The sequence below is a fragment of the Balearica regulorum genome, chromosome 7 (genome assembly GCF_011004875.1).
Source record: "Balearica regulorum gibbericeps isolate bBalReg1 chromosome 7, bBalReg1.pri, whole genome shotgun sequence".
Taxonomy (NCBI): Eukaryota; Metazoa; Chordata; class Aves; order Gruiformes; family Gruidae; genus Balearica; species Balearica regulorum.
Window position 1 is genome coordinate 4,015,779 of NC_046190.1, and position 14,465 is coordinate 4,030,243.

A 14,465-nucleotide genomic window follows, 5' to 3' on the forward strand; every position below is an offset into this window, starting at 1 on the left:
GAGTTAGGAAGGAGTATCCAGGGTACACTGCAGTGTGTAGCTGCATATTTCTCCTATTGAATGTCATAAACACTCAGGTGTAGTATGCTATCTCATCTTCAAAATTTACTTTGAACTTGACTTAAAAGAGTTGTATCAGCTGAGCCTGGATTTTCAAAAGCTGCCTTCCCGGTTTGATGTTTACTATCAATCAGATCTAGTTGCTGAGTGTACAAGAAATTCAAAAGGATTGTACGACAAACCTGCTAACAGAGCTTTAGATGTGATTGAAGTTTAGATTATTTTCCTCTGATATATGAGCTCTTTTCTTCTTCCTTGGTCAAAAGATAGTCTTTTCTAATCTGTAAATGTGCAGAAGACATAACTTTTTAAAGTATACTTTGTCATTTGCCACTTGTTTTGTGATTTGATTGAACTGATGGGATTCACCGTTCTAAGACACTGTTGTGTTGTATTTATAAGCAACAGATTAGGACTGAGTGTAAGCTACATGGTAAAAATTACCTTTGAAAAATGCAAAAAAGCTTAGGGTTTTCCAAAATACTAGACTTGTAGGACAGTGGTATACTATACTTCTATCTGTGATGGCTATTTTTTATTATAGGCTCCTAATCTTGGATTATAGCTAGTAAAGCATTGAAGAGGGGCCATTCCAGCTGCCGTGAAAACACACTTTGAAAAAACCCAAGCATTTCTCTTGGTTTTGTCGTGAAAGGTATATGGAATAATTGGTGACAGATGATGAGAAATTAGGGAGCTACTTCAGCAGACTGATGAGAGGAGTCTTTGCTAACAGAACGCTGTTCAGTAAGAAGAATCTCTACTCTATCAAGTCAAGTGCAGTGTGGTCCAGAGAAGTCACTTTTAACAAGTTCCTGTTTGTGGAAGCACTTGTGCAGCTTTTTCTCTTTAAACAATTGGTCAGGACACAGAGCTATATTTACTTGATGAAAATCTAAATGTTTTGTAGTACAGAGGTGGATTTCTGTGCTTTTTATGAAGTTGCATATACTGTACCATCCGTTTTACTACTCACAACACAAACCCTTGGAGAGTTTGCTAGGAACAGACTTTAATTCCACACAGCAGGATGATGGCAGGTCTAGAGGTGAAATATCCTCGGGCTATGTGTTGTAATCGCTTTCCATACTGCCAAATGATAATACGTAGCACTTCAGGTCTTCATTGTACCATACGAACTGCCACCGAAGGATTCTTCTTCATATGGGCTTACTAAAAACATAACATGTTGAGGGAAATAGTTTACAAACTGTTGCAGTATTAAAAGAGTATATTAAGAAGCTGCATTGTTTGTATTACTCCGTTAAATGTGCATCTGGCATGGGAGAATAATCCAAGCCATACAAGGGGTGGTATCTTTGAAAATGCTGGTTCACAGCCTTTATAGGCAGTTTTATGAGTCTTCCAGGAAGAGAAGCAGTCCAGTCTCATTGCATTACTCAGCTTGACCAGTTCCTTTGTATTTTTAATATATCATTATGACATCTTTGTATGACAGCGTTACTTTTCCCTCTAAGCACGCTGTTTTGAAGAGGTGAGCTTTTTGCACCAGGTAATGGATTTTACTCTATAGAAAAACACGGGTGGGATAAAGGCGCAGGCTTGAGGGGATAAAGAAATTGTATAAAGACATTTAGAGCAGTCTGTTAAGAATTAAGCGGGTTTGTGATGCCTGTCCGATTGAAGCTAAGTCAGAGTGTGCTTGCAGTGATCTTGGCTTACCCATTTCTTTCTTTTCTGGTTGTCCCAGAGAGTTTGGGTGCCGGTTCTGTAATTGGATCCATGTGGGTGGAACGATGTATCCAGTGAATGGCTGGGGCTTTTGAAAATAATATATGCAGAGTGGTTTACATAATTCCTGTTTGTGGAATTGTGTCTGATTACATAGCAGGTCAAAATATGCTTTAGAGGTGGAGCTGTTGGTGCTGTGTTTAGTTAGACTTGTCCAGCACCCCCTAGTGCAAATCCTGTTCCTATTAGCTTGTAATTTTGCCACATTTTAAATTTGTTTGAGCTGAAATTTTCCATTCCATGATGCGTTTTTACCTCGGGGTGAATTAAAAAAAAAGTTCCAGCAAAACTTGCAGAGCCATGTCTGAATGGGAGATGGAATGGAGAGGGATGTTGTTTTTGCTGTGCTTGAAACAAAGCAGAGCTGCGATCCTGCAGCTGCAGTACCCACCTGCCCTGTTTTGGATAAAAAGGATCTGAATTTTGCTGTGGTGTCAGGAGTGTGCCTGTTATTGTTCCAAATTTGGGGCAATTTTTCAGCCTTTGAAAGAAAAGAAGTGAGCAGAGCTAATGCAGCTGAAGGTCGTGTCGTGTGCTCTGTAACACTCTCCTGGGCACAGGGGTGGCAGTGACCTCTGCCAGAGCACAGGCCTGCAAAGGGGGAGAAGCAGGGTTAGGTGAAGATGAATGCAGAGTAAATCAGAGCAGACAACTGGCCCTCAAACTTAGGCACTGCGAGAAATAAGTTTACCTTTCTAGCCTTTACGGCCGCCTTGATTTTAAGTTGTTATGGCCGTCTCGAATTGCATGATCCTACAGGTATGTGTGTTCTTTCTCCTAGTCCGGTAAGCCTGGCAGTTGCCTCCTGCTCTTCGAGGGCTCTCTGGGGTCAGTCTTGGCTCTGCTCAGCGTTCCCGCACAGCCTCCTCTGCCTCCCTCTGGGCAGCAGAAAGTGAGCGAAGCTCCAGGTTGAGAAGAAACCGTGGCAGGCCTGCTAAGATGGCAGAACGTGGGCAAGATGTGCAATATTGCTGATACGCTGTTTTCCTTGCTGTTTTGCTGAAGGGAAGGTTCAGCCGCAGAATCCGGATGCGGACGGTTGTGTCTTTGGCTGTGCAGTGCCCTGGTCAAACTGGCTTGTTGTGGCGTGTGACACACAGCAGCCATTTCAAACCGTCTGTGGCAATAACCCTCAGGGCAGAAGCTCACCTGCCTTTCATGTAGGAAACAACAACAGAGAGATTAGATGTAATTTTTTCTGCACTACCTGCGGCAGAACAAGGTGTGCAGCAATGCCTCCAAGAAACCCCAAGCTCAGAAGACCCTGACACTCCTGGCATACGGCATCCATCACTCCCGTGGGGTTCTGCTGCTCGCACAAGGCATTCCTGTGGAGGGAAATAACTCGCAGCATCACTTTTGCTGCCCAGTCTGCTGCCTACTCATCTGTCCTTTATCCTGTGCTTCTGTCAATATGGTTCAAAAAATTTCAAATAATACTGGGAGCTATACAGGTAGTGAGGAGCAGCCCTCCGCAGTTGCTGGCAGTGTCTTTGGGAGGCCAGAGGAGAAGGTGCCATGGCAGTGTGCAAGGTTGCATTGTCATTTCCTCGTGAAATGTAGAAACTTAACGGGGACAAGGCAGTAGTGGTGGCACATCCAGGATACAGGATGGCAGTTCTTGCCTGTGTGTAAAGCAGGGGTTTCTGCTTTACATCAGGGGTCTCTGATGATCCCAAGTGCTGCCTCTGCTCCATACCATTGCAACTGCGCTACCCTGCTGTCTTCAACACCGGTGCCATGAAATTTTAATGTCTGGCTTTATAGGTTAAAGTTTGCACTGACATTTATGAGTCAGTTAAGCTTTCAACACGTGCCTCAAAAGTGGCAGCCCTGAGACGAACAAGAAGCAAAGAGGAAGAATAATTGCAAGGCCAAGTGAGCCCAGACATTTTCTGATAAGAGTTTTTGCTTCAGGATTTGTCATTATCCAGTGGGAAATCATGTACTTACGTGTCAGTTTGTGCCACCAAAGCTGCCTGTACTTTGCAAAATAGCAGAACTATTGCAGTGCCAAACAAGCCATTCATAGTCTTTGTTTTCTTTCAGGTCCTTTGATATGTCTAATGGCTAATAAATGCCAGCACAGTCACATAATACTTTTCAGTACTTAATGCATGAATCTCTCCGCTTTTTGACTTACTGATGTATTTGGACCCTAGTCTCCTCTTTGGATGAGGCTTCTCTGGTGCTACCCATAATTAGTAATTCCTCAAGTATTTACCTTCCAGTTATTATAGTATCTGTGTGTGGCCTTGACCCTCCACATCCCCTCCTTTATCAGTGGGAGTGGGGCACCATTATGGATAGTAATAGGACAAGGGCTAATAGCCTTAAGCTTAGGAGGGGAGATTTAGATGAGATATTAGGAAGAAATTCTTCCCTATGAGGGTGCTGAGGCCCTGGCACAGGTTGCCCAGAGAGGCTGTGCCTGCCCCTGGCTCCCTGGCAGTGTCCAAGGCCAGGCTGGATGGGGCCCAGCTCCACCTGGGCTAGTGGAGGTTGTCTCTGCCCATGGCAGGGGGTTGGAACTGGATGGGCTTTAAGGTCCCTTCTGACCCAAACCATTCTATGATTCTATGATACTGATGGCTCTTGGATAGGTCTGAGTCCTTTGATGCTATAGTTAGTCTTGAAAAGCTTGAATAAGCAACTTCCCATGATACACCGGCCGGTTCAGATGGTGGTTTTCTCTCCGTTCTCATGTTTTGCCATTGATTTTGTGGCCATTCAAAGGAAAAGGAACAGGGGCACTTGAGTGATGTACTTTCATTTTCAGGCTGAAGCAGGAAACTCAAGATGAATTAGGAAATGCCTTTGTTCCTCCAGCAGCCAGTTCGGTTGATTGCTCATTATTTGTTTGTGGTGGTGTCTGTTGTTTGCTGGATTTGGAGCAAGTCCTCATTAAGGAGGGTGTCTGCTCTGAAGAGTTCACAGCGTAGGGCATCCAGTGGTTAAAACAAAGTACATATGATCTGAAAAGGAGATGACGTCAGTAGCTGCTGCTGCTTGGAGCAAAATCTACACGTCCTGCAGCCGTAGGGAGAAATAGTGGTCCTAGAGCTGCACATCCATGCGTGTCTATGGTCATTGCTCTCAGTTATTGAGTTGGGGAACTCTCCCAGCTGCAGTTGCTGGACCATCCACAAATAACCCAACAACCAAAAATCTGGAGAATTTTCTGCTGGGTTAGCGGTCTGGGTTTCTTGCTGAATGTCTAGCAGGATGCGGGGAAGGTGTTGGGGAGCAGGATGTGAGCAGAGTGGGGAGCGGAAGAGGTGGGTGAAGGGTGGTTGCACTGGTGGGAGCCTGAAGCTGGCGCATTTTTTTGCCAAGGTGGGAAGGGGTCTGTGAAATGGGGGAGGGAATTTGAGGAAGGAAAGGATGGTTTCATCATCAACAAAGTTATCTCGGCCGTGGCTGCATGACACTGGTTAAATCATTTAAAGGGTGGACAGAAATTCTGTATTCCATGTTTCCACCTATGATGGAAGTCAATGCAAACCATATCCAGTGATATTTGAATAAATATACTATGTAACGTTAGGTCCTCTGGTAAACAGAAACCTGGATCTATGGCAGGGGTGCTTTTTACCTGTTTTTTTATTACATTTTCTCATCTAAAAAAGTGGACTTAATATTCACACTGTCAATTATTGCTTGTGGTGCGCTTTCTTGTCATTAAAATCTTGTCATTAAAAAACCCCAACCACCCTCAATAGAAGTGCCCCTGAAGAATTGCAGTGGTTCTGGCTTTTCAGCAGTATTTGAACAGTGTGTCCTTGAAGTCTGGGCTCACACACCACTAACAGCAGAATACCGAATAGGTTCTCATTCAACAACTCCAGTCCATTCGCACTAAAAAAGAGAGGAATGTTGCCCGTGGAAGCAGATGGGAAAACGTACTTAAAACTACAAGGCAGTCAAAATGAAAGTTGTACAAGCAACCTGAATTCTGACGTTCTCTCATTTTCCAATCCTTAGTGTTTTGTTAACATGGTATTGTGTAGGAAATAATCAGTTATAAGACATTGTGGTACGTGTAATGCCAGAAAATAAATTGTTTCAATGCTCAGCATCTCTCTTCCAAACCATTGCACGTCTGAGGGTCTTGGGAGTGTCTGGGCAACTCTGGAAAGGGTCTGCCTCCAATTCTTGCTCCTTTGTGTAACGTAACAGTGGCCAAAATGAGTACATTTGATATTTGGGTGGAGGAATTTTCTTCCATTCTTGCAAATTTGAATGCCAAGTAGCATCTGATAATACTTATTATTACTGCTTAGAAATAGAATCCTATTATCTCAGGAAATTCTTATCGCCACTAGTCATTTGATGAGAAACAATGAGTTAAAGATGATATCAAGTGTGGAAGAAACTGCTTGTCCTGAGTAAAAGTGACTTATTTAGAATAAATATAGACCTTTTCTTTCCTAGTGGATTTGAGTTTCTTTGTTCCATGAATATAAAACACAGTGCAAGGATTTCCCCCCCACAATAAAGCTTTTTATATTTTTTTTAAGTTTCCGCCTCAAAGCACATAAGCCATCAGGCTTTTAAGGAGGGGTTGCTTACCACATTTTGCCTAGAGAAAAGGCAAAGTTAGCTTGTCATATCCTCCACTGTTGCACCCTGTGCTGATTTACGGTAACAGAAGATCTATCTGGCTGCTCCTAATGTTTTGCTCTTCTGAGAGTCCATATGAAGTTCTTTACGGAGGTTTCAAAAAATCACTTCACATTCACATGAAAGCTGGTTTGCATATCATTTTATCAATGTGGGCAGAGAAAAGAATGCCATCCAGCAGTGCTCTTCATTACCCAGTCGCTGACAGAGGCATAGCTGGTTTGGGAATTACTTGTCATTAATAGGTTTTGTTAAAATTTTAAGATTTTAAAAAAAAACTGGACAGAAACCTATGCACGAAGAGAGTTCAAGCAACTTCAGTGGGTTCACAGACCTTATTCAAGCTTATTGACCTTGATTTTCAACCCTTTTGCTGTGCTGAATCAAGAACTCCCTGTATTTCTGAGTGGACTACTTCTGCTTTCTGCCAGAGGTACTGCATAGCTCCTGTCTGCAGGTATGCTGTTGTCCTTCCAGCATGGAGACATAGGCTACTCAAGTAGTCTTCCAGTTCTGTGTACATTTTTTTCTATACATTGACTTACATGCAGTCTATCTCCCGTGACATGCCATAGGGGGATATGCATGACAAGATGTAGGACTTGAGCCAGATATGAAGCCAGCCTGACAAAATCCCCCAGGCATCTGGTAAAGAGTAAGACACATTTAGATAAGGTTACAGACAAAAATTTCATTAAGTTGGTATGCAACTTTTTTGTAATAGATACGTGACTCAAGCTATTGCAAGAAGGAGAGCTGCCCTTTCCCGCAGACTTGAGTGCTATATGCACAGAAATAGGAAAAAATGCTCCTGTTGTGTGTTCTCCTTGCATTTAAGCCCACATTTATGGTAACTTAATACGAGTCTAACTCTTAATTCTGCCTTGTATTTTTCCATCTTCCCCAGCCTTAAGAGGTTCCATGTAACACGCTTTATAACTTCATGTCATTAATTAAGAAACAATTACAGCTGATGACTTCAATACCATCAACTTAATTTTCATCCTTACCACATTTCCCATTCAAATTAACTGGCTTATGGATTAACGTGTTGTCATCATATCTGTTTTTTTTCTCCTTACTCTAAATCCTCTCCCGCATTTAAAGATTACTCAGAAAAATGATAATATCCCCAGACTGTGCAACGAGAAGCCACGTTAAGGGGCTGTTGGAGTGGCGGCCTCGGGGCAGCCCTGTCGCCTGTTCCTGAGCTCCGGAGTTTGGGAGCGCCGCAGAAGCCGCCTCCAGAATCCAGGGGGTGGAAGTTGGCTGCTTTACCTCTTCCAAATATGTGATGGGAAATGATCGGTCCTTGGGGACAGATGAGAACAGGATGGATTTTCCCTCAACATACCAGAAAAAACTCGTATTTAACTCCCAAGTTAGAATCTTTCAAGGACTGATGACGCTTGGATCTGAACCAAACTTTTAGGTTTGATTCTGACTTTACTGAATATTTACTAGTAAATATTTTGACAGGAGTAGGACATCTGGCTATACTAAAATAAAGCTGCAGAGAAACACATTACACAACTTTTCTTTTATATTTTTTGGTATTCACAAACAGATGTAATGGATCGAAGTGCCAAAACAGTGAAGGTTTTAATTATGTCTTTTATATCTGAGAGCTTTCTTCAAAGAGCAAGTTTTCTAGAACTGGTTGTGCATTTTTGTTGCCTTAAAATTAAATGGCATTGATTGTTTCTTACAGTTTATATAGCCCGTTAGCTTAACACTATTAGTTTGGTTTGTCTCATTTTAGATTTTTTTAGTATTTAAAAAAACCCACTCTCTGCTGCCATCTAGCACCTCAAAACTTCCTAATAAACAGCTTTAGTTCACAAAATAGCGTATAGTTATCAATTGACATCCATTTTTGAGAGCAAACAGTGTCACTGCCTGCTAACGGTAACAGGTACTCGGTTGAATCAGCAGATGAACCTAAGCAAGACGCGGGGCTGGCAGCTTCAGCCTCGCGTCATCCCCATCGGGGAGCAGCCGCCCCCCATAACTGTCCCCGTGGATGGTGAGGGACCCCAGTAGGACGTACCTGCAGATGTGGTCCCTCCACATTTAATATTTGTATTTGATTATTGCAATACAATAATACAAAATGCCAATCTTTTGAAAAAGCAATGCATAATAAGTGTTTTTAGCTAAAGTAATATTTCCTCCTGTTTCGGTTTGGTTTTAGTTCTGGTTTTTATCTGTGTTAGGTCTGCCAGGGAAGTACATGCTTCAAGCTGTTGGCATCATCAGGGGAAGTAAGGCAGAGAGACACCCTGAACCCTAGAATGTTTATCTCCTCAGGACCGTGTTACAATCTAGTAATTAATTATTTTTTATGCAAAGCCCAGACATGCATGGCAGAGTTCAGAATTACAATATATATTCATTTAACAATGGATTTCTCTACTGCTTTCTGGGACAGATCTAATTCCCATGCTTTTCATTACACATGCTATTTAAATCTTGATCCTGAATTCTTATTAAAAATGATGAGATTTGACCTCAAAGTCTAATACCCAGTTTTGGAGACAAGGTGCTTGATGTGATTTCTAGAGGATTATTTTTAAGAGCATTCGTAGATTAGATCTTTGCAAATAGTTGAGGGATGTGCCCAGTGAACCTTGTCTCCTGGCTTTTGGGCTGCCATTCAGCATCCAGATTGATTTTTATTTTGTAGTCCTTGAAAGTGTGTAGTTTTGTGGTGTAGGGATACATCTGATGTTTTTATTATCCCTTTGTTGATGCAGGAATGTGACGATGCTGTTTCTGCTAAATTTTATTAGTCTCCCCATACTTGAAGGCAAAATTGTTTCCGATTGAAGTTTCAAGAGCTTGTAGTGCTCATTCCAGTGGCTCAGGGTGTGTTTTACAGCTGGGCTTCGTGTTTTTAACTGCGAGTGTATTTCAGATGATTGCTAGCTTCCTGCATTTGTTACCTGCAATTTGATTTTCATCCCAGACGGCAAATCACCCGGGCTTTGCCAGGGGAGCAGGATAACATGAGGTGTGATAGGTTACCACATCCTCTCCGGGGTGCTTCTGCGCATCCCTTATTCTGCCATAAATACAAGGTAGCTGGAGCAGGGTACCCTTCAACGAAAGATGAGTGAAAAGCCTCCAGACAGAGAGTTGCTGGCATGTGGCAGTGATTTGAGATGCAGCGCTGGCTGGCCAGGAGGGTGGGAAGGAGCCTGCCTCCTACACCGAACTCCTTCCCAGCAGAGATCGGCCCAAAAAAAGCAGTGGAGAGGCAAGCGGTCAGGTCCGCAGTGATAAAGTAAAAGGTCACTGTAGTTTCATTATGTGAAATGCCTCTGTGAGCCTTCTCAGCATGACGCCAGCTGGTGTGAGTGGAAGAGGCTTTGCATCCTCTCTCCTCATGTTGACGTGTGGGGTTTCGGGGGATTCTTGGGAAATTACTCAGAAAGGCACTGCGATACTGTGTCATCAGTTTTGAGAGTAAACGTCTGCTTTATTTGGCATGGGAGGTAGGCTCCTTTGCTGTGCCTCCACATTCATTTAGATACGATATTGACCTTTTATTTTCCATATGCTTGGGCCCATTTGTGTGTAGCCAGTGGGAACGGCAATTGAGCCCAGTTACAGATTCCAGTTTGTGCGTAACATTTAGAGGCAGCGTGTGCTCGTACATTCCTGTAGCTTGTAACTCATGCGAGCCAACACTTACAGCACATTTCTATCCCAGCGCCAGGGGGTTGAGTTACAAATGGACGTAAGCTTTTGTTTTTTGCTTTAAAGTCATCAAAATACAGAGTTACATGAGGCAATGATTGTTTAATAATCGGCTGATCTTAAGAGTGTTTTGTTGTAACGCACCAAGTTGGTATTTGAGAGTGTTTTGTTGAATTTACAAAGCATCTATGCTTTTGGTTTGGAAATTGGTAAAAGCATGTGGCATGGCTTCAAGCGCTGAGTGCTTTCAGATGCTGTTCTGTTCCTTTGATTATTGAAAATGATTTGGGCACAATCCTGCTAATTTTCTCTTTGTACTCCTCTAATTTCAGGAGACTGTTAGAAAGTCCATCTAGGCACAGTGCTTATTGCCACTGCGAGAGAGATTTTTACAGAGCCAAATTTTAGCAAATGCAGTAATTGTCAAGGATTTGGAACATTTTCTTCCTGTTTTTCTTCTCCTAATTTTTTTTTTTTAATTTGTGCGTGCACACGTGCATCATTTACGGTGCATGCTATTCCTTTTCCTCTCCATAGCATCCATTGTATACCACAGTATAGTTTCACACCAGCTCATTTCTGCTTCCCCGTTGTCCTGCAAGCTGAACGTAGGAGGACGATGTTCAGAAAAGGCTTTGGGGATCATTAGGCACAATCACACACGGTCCTTGAAAGCCCAGGCAGTGAGGGTAAAAGCATTTATCCTACTGGTAGCTTTGTACCTTGTCACCTGAAAACATATGACAAACACTGATTAATCTTAACACCATCTGATGTGATAAGTGTATATTATTCTATCTCTCTTGATGGAAGGGGAACCTGTGAGTAAGAAATAAAGCAATTTACTCACTGACAGTGGCAGAGCCAAGTATAAAGGCTGGGTGTCCTGATACCTGCTCTCTCCATTAACACGAGGTGGATTTGTTCTCTAGAGGATTTTTCGCTACTGGGGGTAGGATTCCTTTGCCTTTAAAAGAGAAATTGCCTTTCCAATACTGGTGCACCTTACAGTTTTTGCCAGAAATGACATTTGGCATATTCACTACGTTGTTTCAGTTCCGCTGTCTCCCAGAAGGAAATAATTTGGGAGAAAACATCAACATTTTGCTACATTAAAAATCATTTTTTCCAATAGAAACAAGATTTAAACTTGTTATTGAAAAGTATTTTAAAATAATAAAAAACAAACTAAAACCAATCTGTACTGTTTTGTTGCACACAGTAATTTCTCCAGCAACGTGCTTTCATAATTTGAAATGAAATGGTTTAGATCAACGTGAATGAAATTTCACATCCAACCTCCCCTGAGTTAGTGCTACAGACACCAAAAAATGTTGTTTACACAGTTGTGTTGCAGATTGAGCATCCTGATTCCTTATCACAGGTTTGATGTGTAAAACAGGCTTTCTCCTCATGAGAAGAAAACAGCATTTTCTAGCACTAAGATACTTGTTTCATATCCACTGTGTTTTCCAGAACCAGATTTCATGCCATCCAGTTTTGAATCGGTATTTAAACAGTGGGCCCATCTTTCTTCTATTTTACCTTTTTTTCAGAGTAGACTTCTGTAGTTGTTGCATCATAGCAAAATTTACCATGTACTAGATCAACAGTAAACTGAACCTCAGGGCATTAAGGCAAAACTGTGCATTTTTCATGTGATCTGAACCACCAGGGCATTTAATCTCTTGATCAGCACTTTTTTTTTTGCCTTTTTTTTTTCTTTTGTGTGTTGGTTTTTCCCCAAAATACCTCTACAATTAAAAGATAAAGGGAGAATAAATTTTCTGCCTGTCCTGCAGTCCTTCGTCTTCCCCTCATGTCAGGAATGTGGGTGCTGGTGCCTCCGCCGCTCCCAAGAAGCGCAGGTGAGATCGCTTATGTTGGGTTGTGCCCCGGTGCCTCCACGTCCTCTCTTGGCCATTGCTGCCTGGGTCTGAATTTAGAAATAGCTACGGAGTTACAGGAATTTGCATATGCGCTGCTTTTAAGAGTGCCAAAAAAAGGAAAATGAAAGACCCTTACTGCCCATCCATAAATATTTCATTCCATTCATTTCTTATTCATTCCTTGATTCACTGGGGGTGTAACATTTCCTTTGCTGCTCTGGTGGCATGGGAGGCTGCCCAACTCCATGGCTTCTGGGCACATCTTCCCCACCAGCTGCAGGGACCCTCTTGGTCAGCAAGAAGAGGGGCCAGCAGAGCCCTCCAAAGCGAACATCTGCCCCATAGCTGCAGGGAAAAGTACAAGTCCTATAGTCCCTGGTCCTGCAAGCATTTACCTGTGCTTAGCTTGGAGCACAGAAATAGTTAATTTGTTCCATTGAGGTCAGCATGTGTGGGATAAATCATCCATATGCATGAGTGTTCCCAGGAGCAGCTCTGAAGTTAAAGTTTCCTGGCTCCTGCAAAGCGAGCATGGGAAGAGCACGTCCTTCTGCCCGAGGGCTGCAAGGTTGCACCCGTGTGAGGGCAGGCTGGTGCAATGGCACACGGGTGCTTTTCGGAGCCCAGGCGTGCGGCTGCTCCTGTGGTTGACCTGAAGGGAGTTTGGAGATGGATTTTCTGGTCCTGCTGTCACCCATGTGTGCACTGGAGCCGGGCAGGGCACAGCCAGCAGTTACAGATCTGTTGGTTTGGGCAAGGTCTCTTTTGTGAGTCCATCATGCGACCCAAGGGCTTATTAAAGCTTTTGTTTTTTTCAGAGGTAGTAAATGCTCAAAGCTCCCCTCTGACTTCCCTTGCGGTTGTTCAAGGTCAGCATTTTTGAAATTTCATTTCTCTATGGCATGTTTTTTTCCATTGTCAACCAAGGCTTACCATGGTGACTTATGTTCATTAGTGATTTTTTTCAAGATGATAGTAGAAGATGCCCTTGATCTATAGATCAGGATTTTATTATTTTTTCATATAGGTTTTTGGTACTTTTCTTCTCCTGCTTCAGAACAAGCAAATGGAACAGATCTCACTGTATCCAGTTGGGAATACATTTTATTCTTTAGCAAAATGTTGTTGTAATAAAACGTTTTTGTTTGTTAAAATGTTCTCTGCTTTATTTATAAGCCACAAATGTGCCTTCCCATTTTGACTCTCACAAAAGAAGAAATTTTCCAATGTGCCTTAAGTTTGTTAGTTAATTCAATATGATGCCAATCAGATATTCTCTGAGAATTGCATAAATAATCTTTTGGGGCCCATGTTTTGCATGTCTGTGTAATATCCAACATAATTTAAAGACTGTGGTTCTTGGGGATGGAATTGGAGGAGAGAATGTTTGAAGAGGATTTATAATATTTACTGCAATAAAGAAATTTCGGGATTACTCAAAGATCCTGTCAGTATTTGGGTCAGAAATATAGCCCAGAGGTATTAGTATGATAGGCAAGTATAAGCATTAGACTGTATTAGTGATTTAGCTATCATAATAGCACAATAGTCTATCATGTGATGGCTAGTGCACTAAACATTTATTGTGGATTAGCCAGGAAAAACGTGCAAGCTGTCTTGCAAACAGACCAGGGAAGGCGACTGTCACTCCTTTTACTGGGTCCGTCCTGGAAGGGATGTGTTGGAGGTGGAGAAATTCGTGATCCCAGCAGAGGAAGGCAAAATCATTTCCTTCTGATTTTTTTTTTTTTTTTAATTAAAAGAAGGGGGATGTTGTTTCACTCGCAGTGGTTAGCAAAATAAGTAACGGTTGACCTATTCTTCTTTGAAAAGGAATATTTGTGCGTGAGCAGCATATGATAATTTAGATACGTGGTTTTGGGAGCCATTTTAATATCTCCTCTGAAAATGGTGACTGTTTATGGAGATTTTTCTTACATTCCCAAATAACAGTTTTCTGTGGTGCGATTCCATCTAAATCTTTTTGCCTACTTTAAGTGTAAAAAAATCTTAATCCATATGAATATTGAAATACCACTAGATACAAATTGAGTTTTGTCTGATGTTTCTGAGTGTTTTCCCATCTCATAAACCTGTAGTTTTTCCAAAGGAAGCCGGAGATAATAGGCAAAAGTCTACTATGCCTTTTTGCTTTGTAAGACCAGGCTTTAGATCCTTTGATCCTCCCCTCCTTTTCTGTGACCTCTGCTAGGGTCTTAAAATTATACATTCCAGATTACACCTCCACAATTTTCTGTCCTGGGATGATGAAAGGATTTGCATATTATGATAATAATGTAAAGAATCCTTGTGGAGCCTAGTTAGTACAGCTAATTTGAAACTACAACAAAAAATGTAATTTCCAAAGCAAATTACAATATTCATAAAGTGTTAAACAGATACCTAACTAATTTCTAATCACTCTTGTATTCTTGCGTA

At 42.0% G+C, this 14,465-nt stretch overlaps 1 protein-coding gene across 5 annotated transcripts in view; it reads left to right on the forward strand.

Annotated features, from left to right (window-relative positions):
• Nucleotides 1-14,465, forward strand: part of CTBP2 (C-terminal binding protein 2) — a 140,769-nt gene that overhangs the window by 80,232 nt on the left and 46,072 nt on the right. The window lies entirely within an intron of this gene.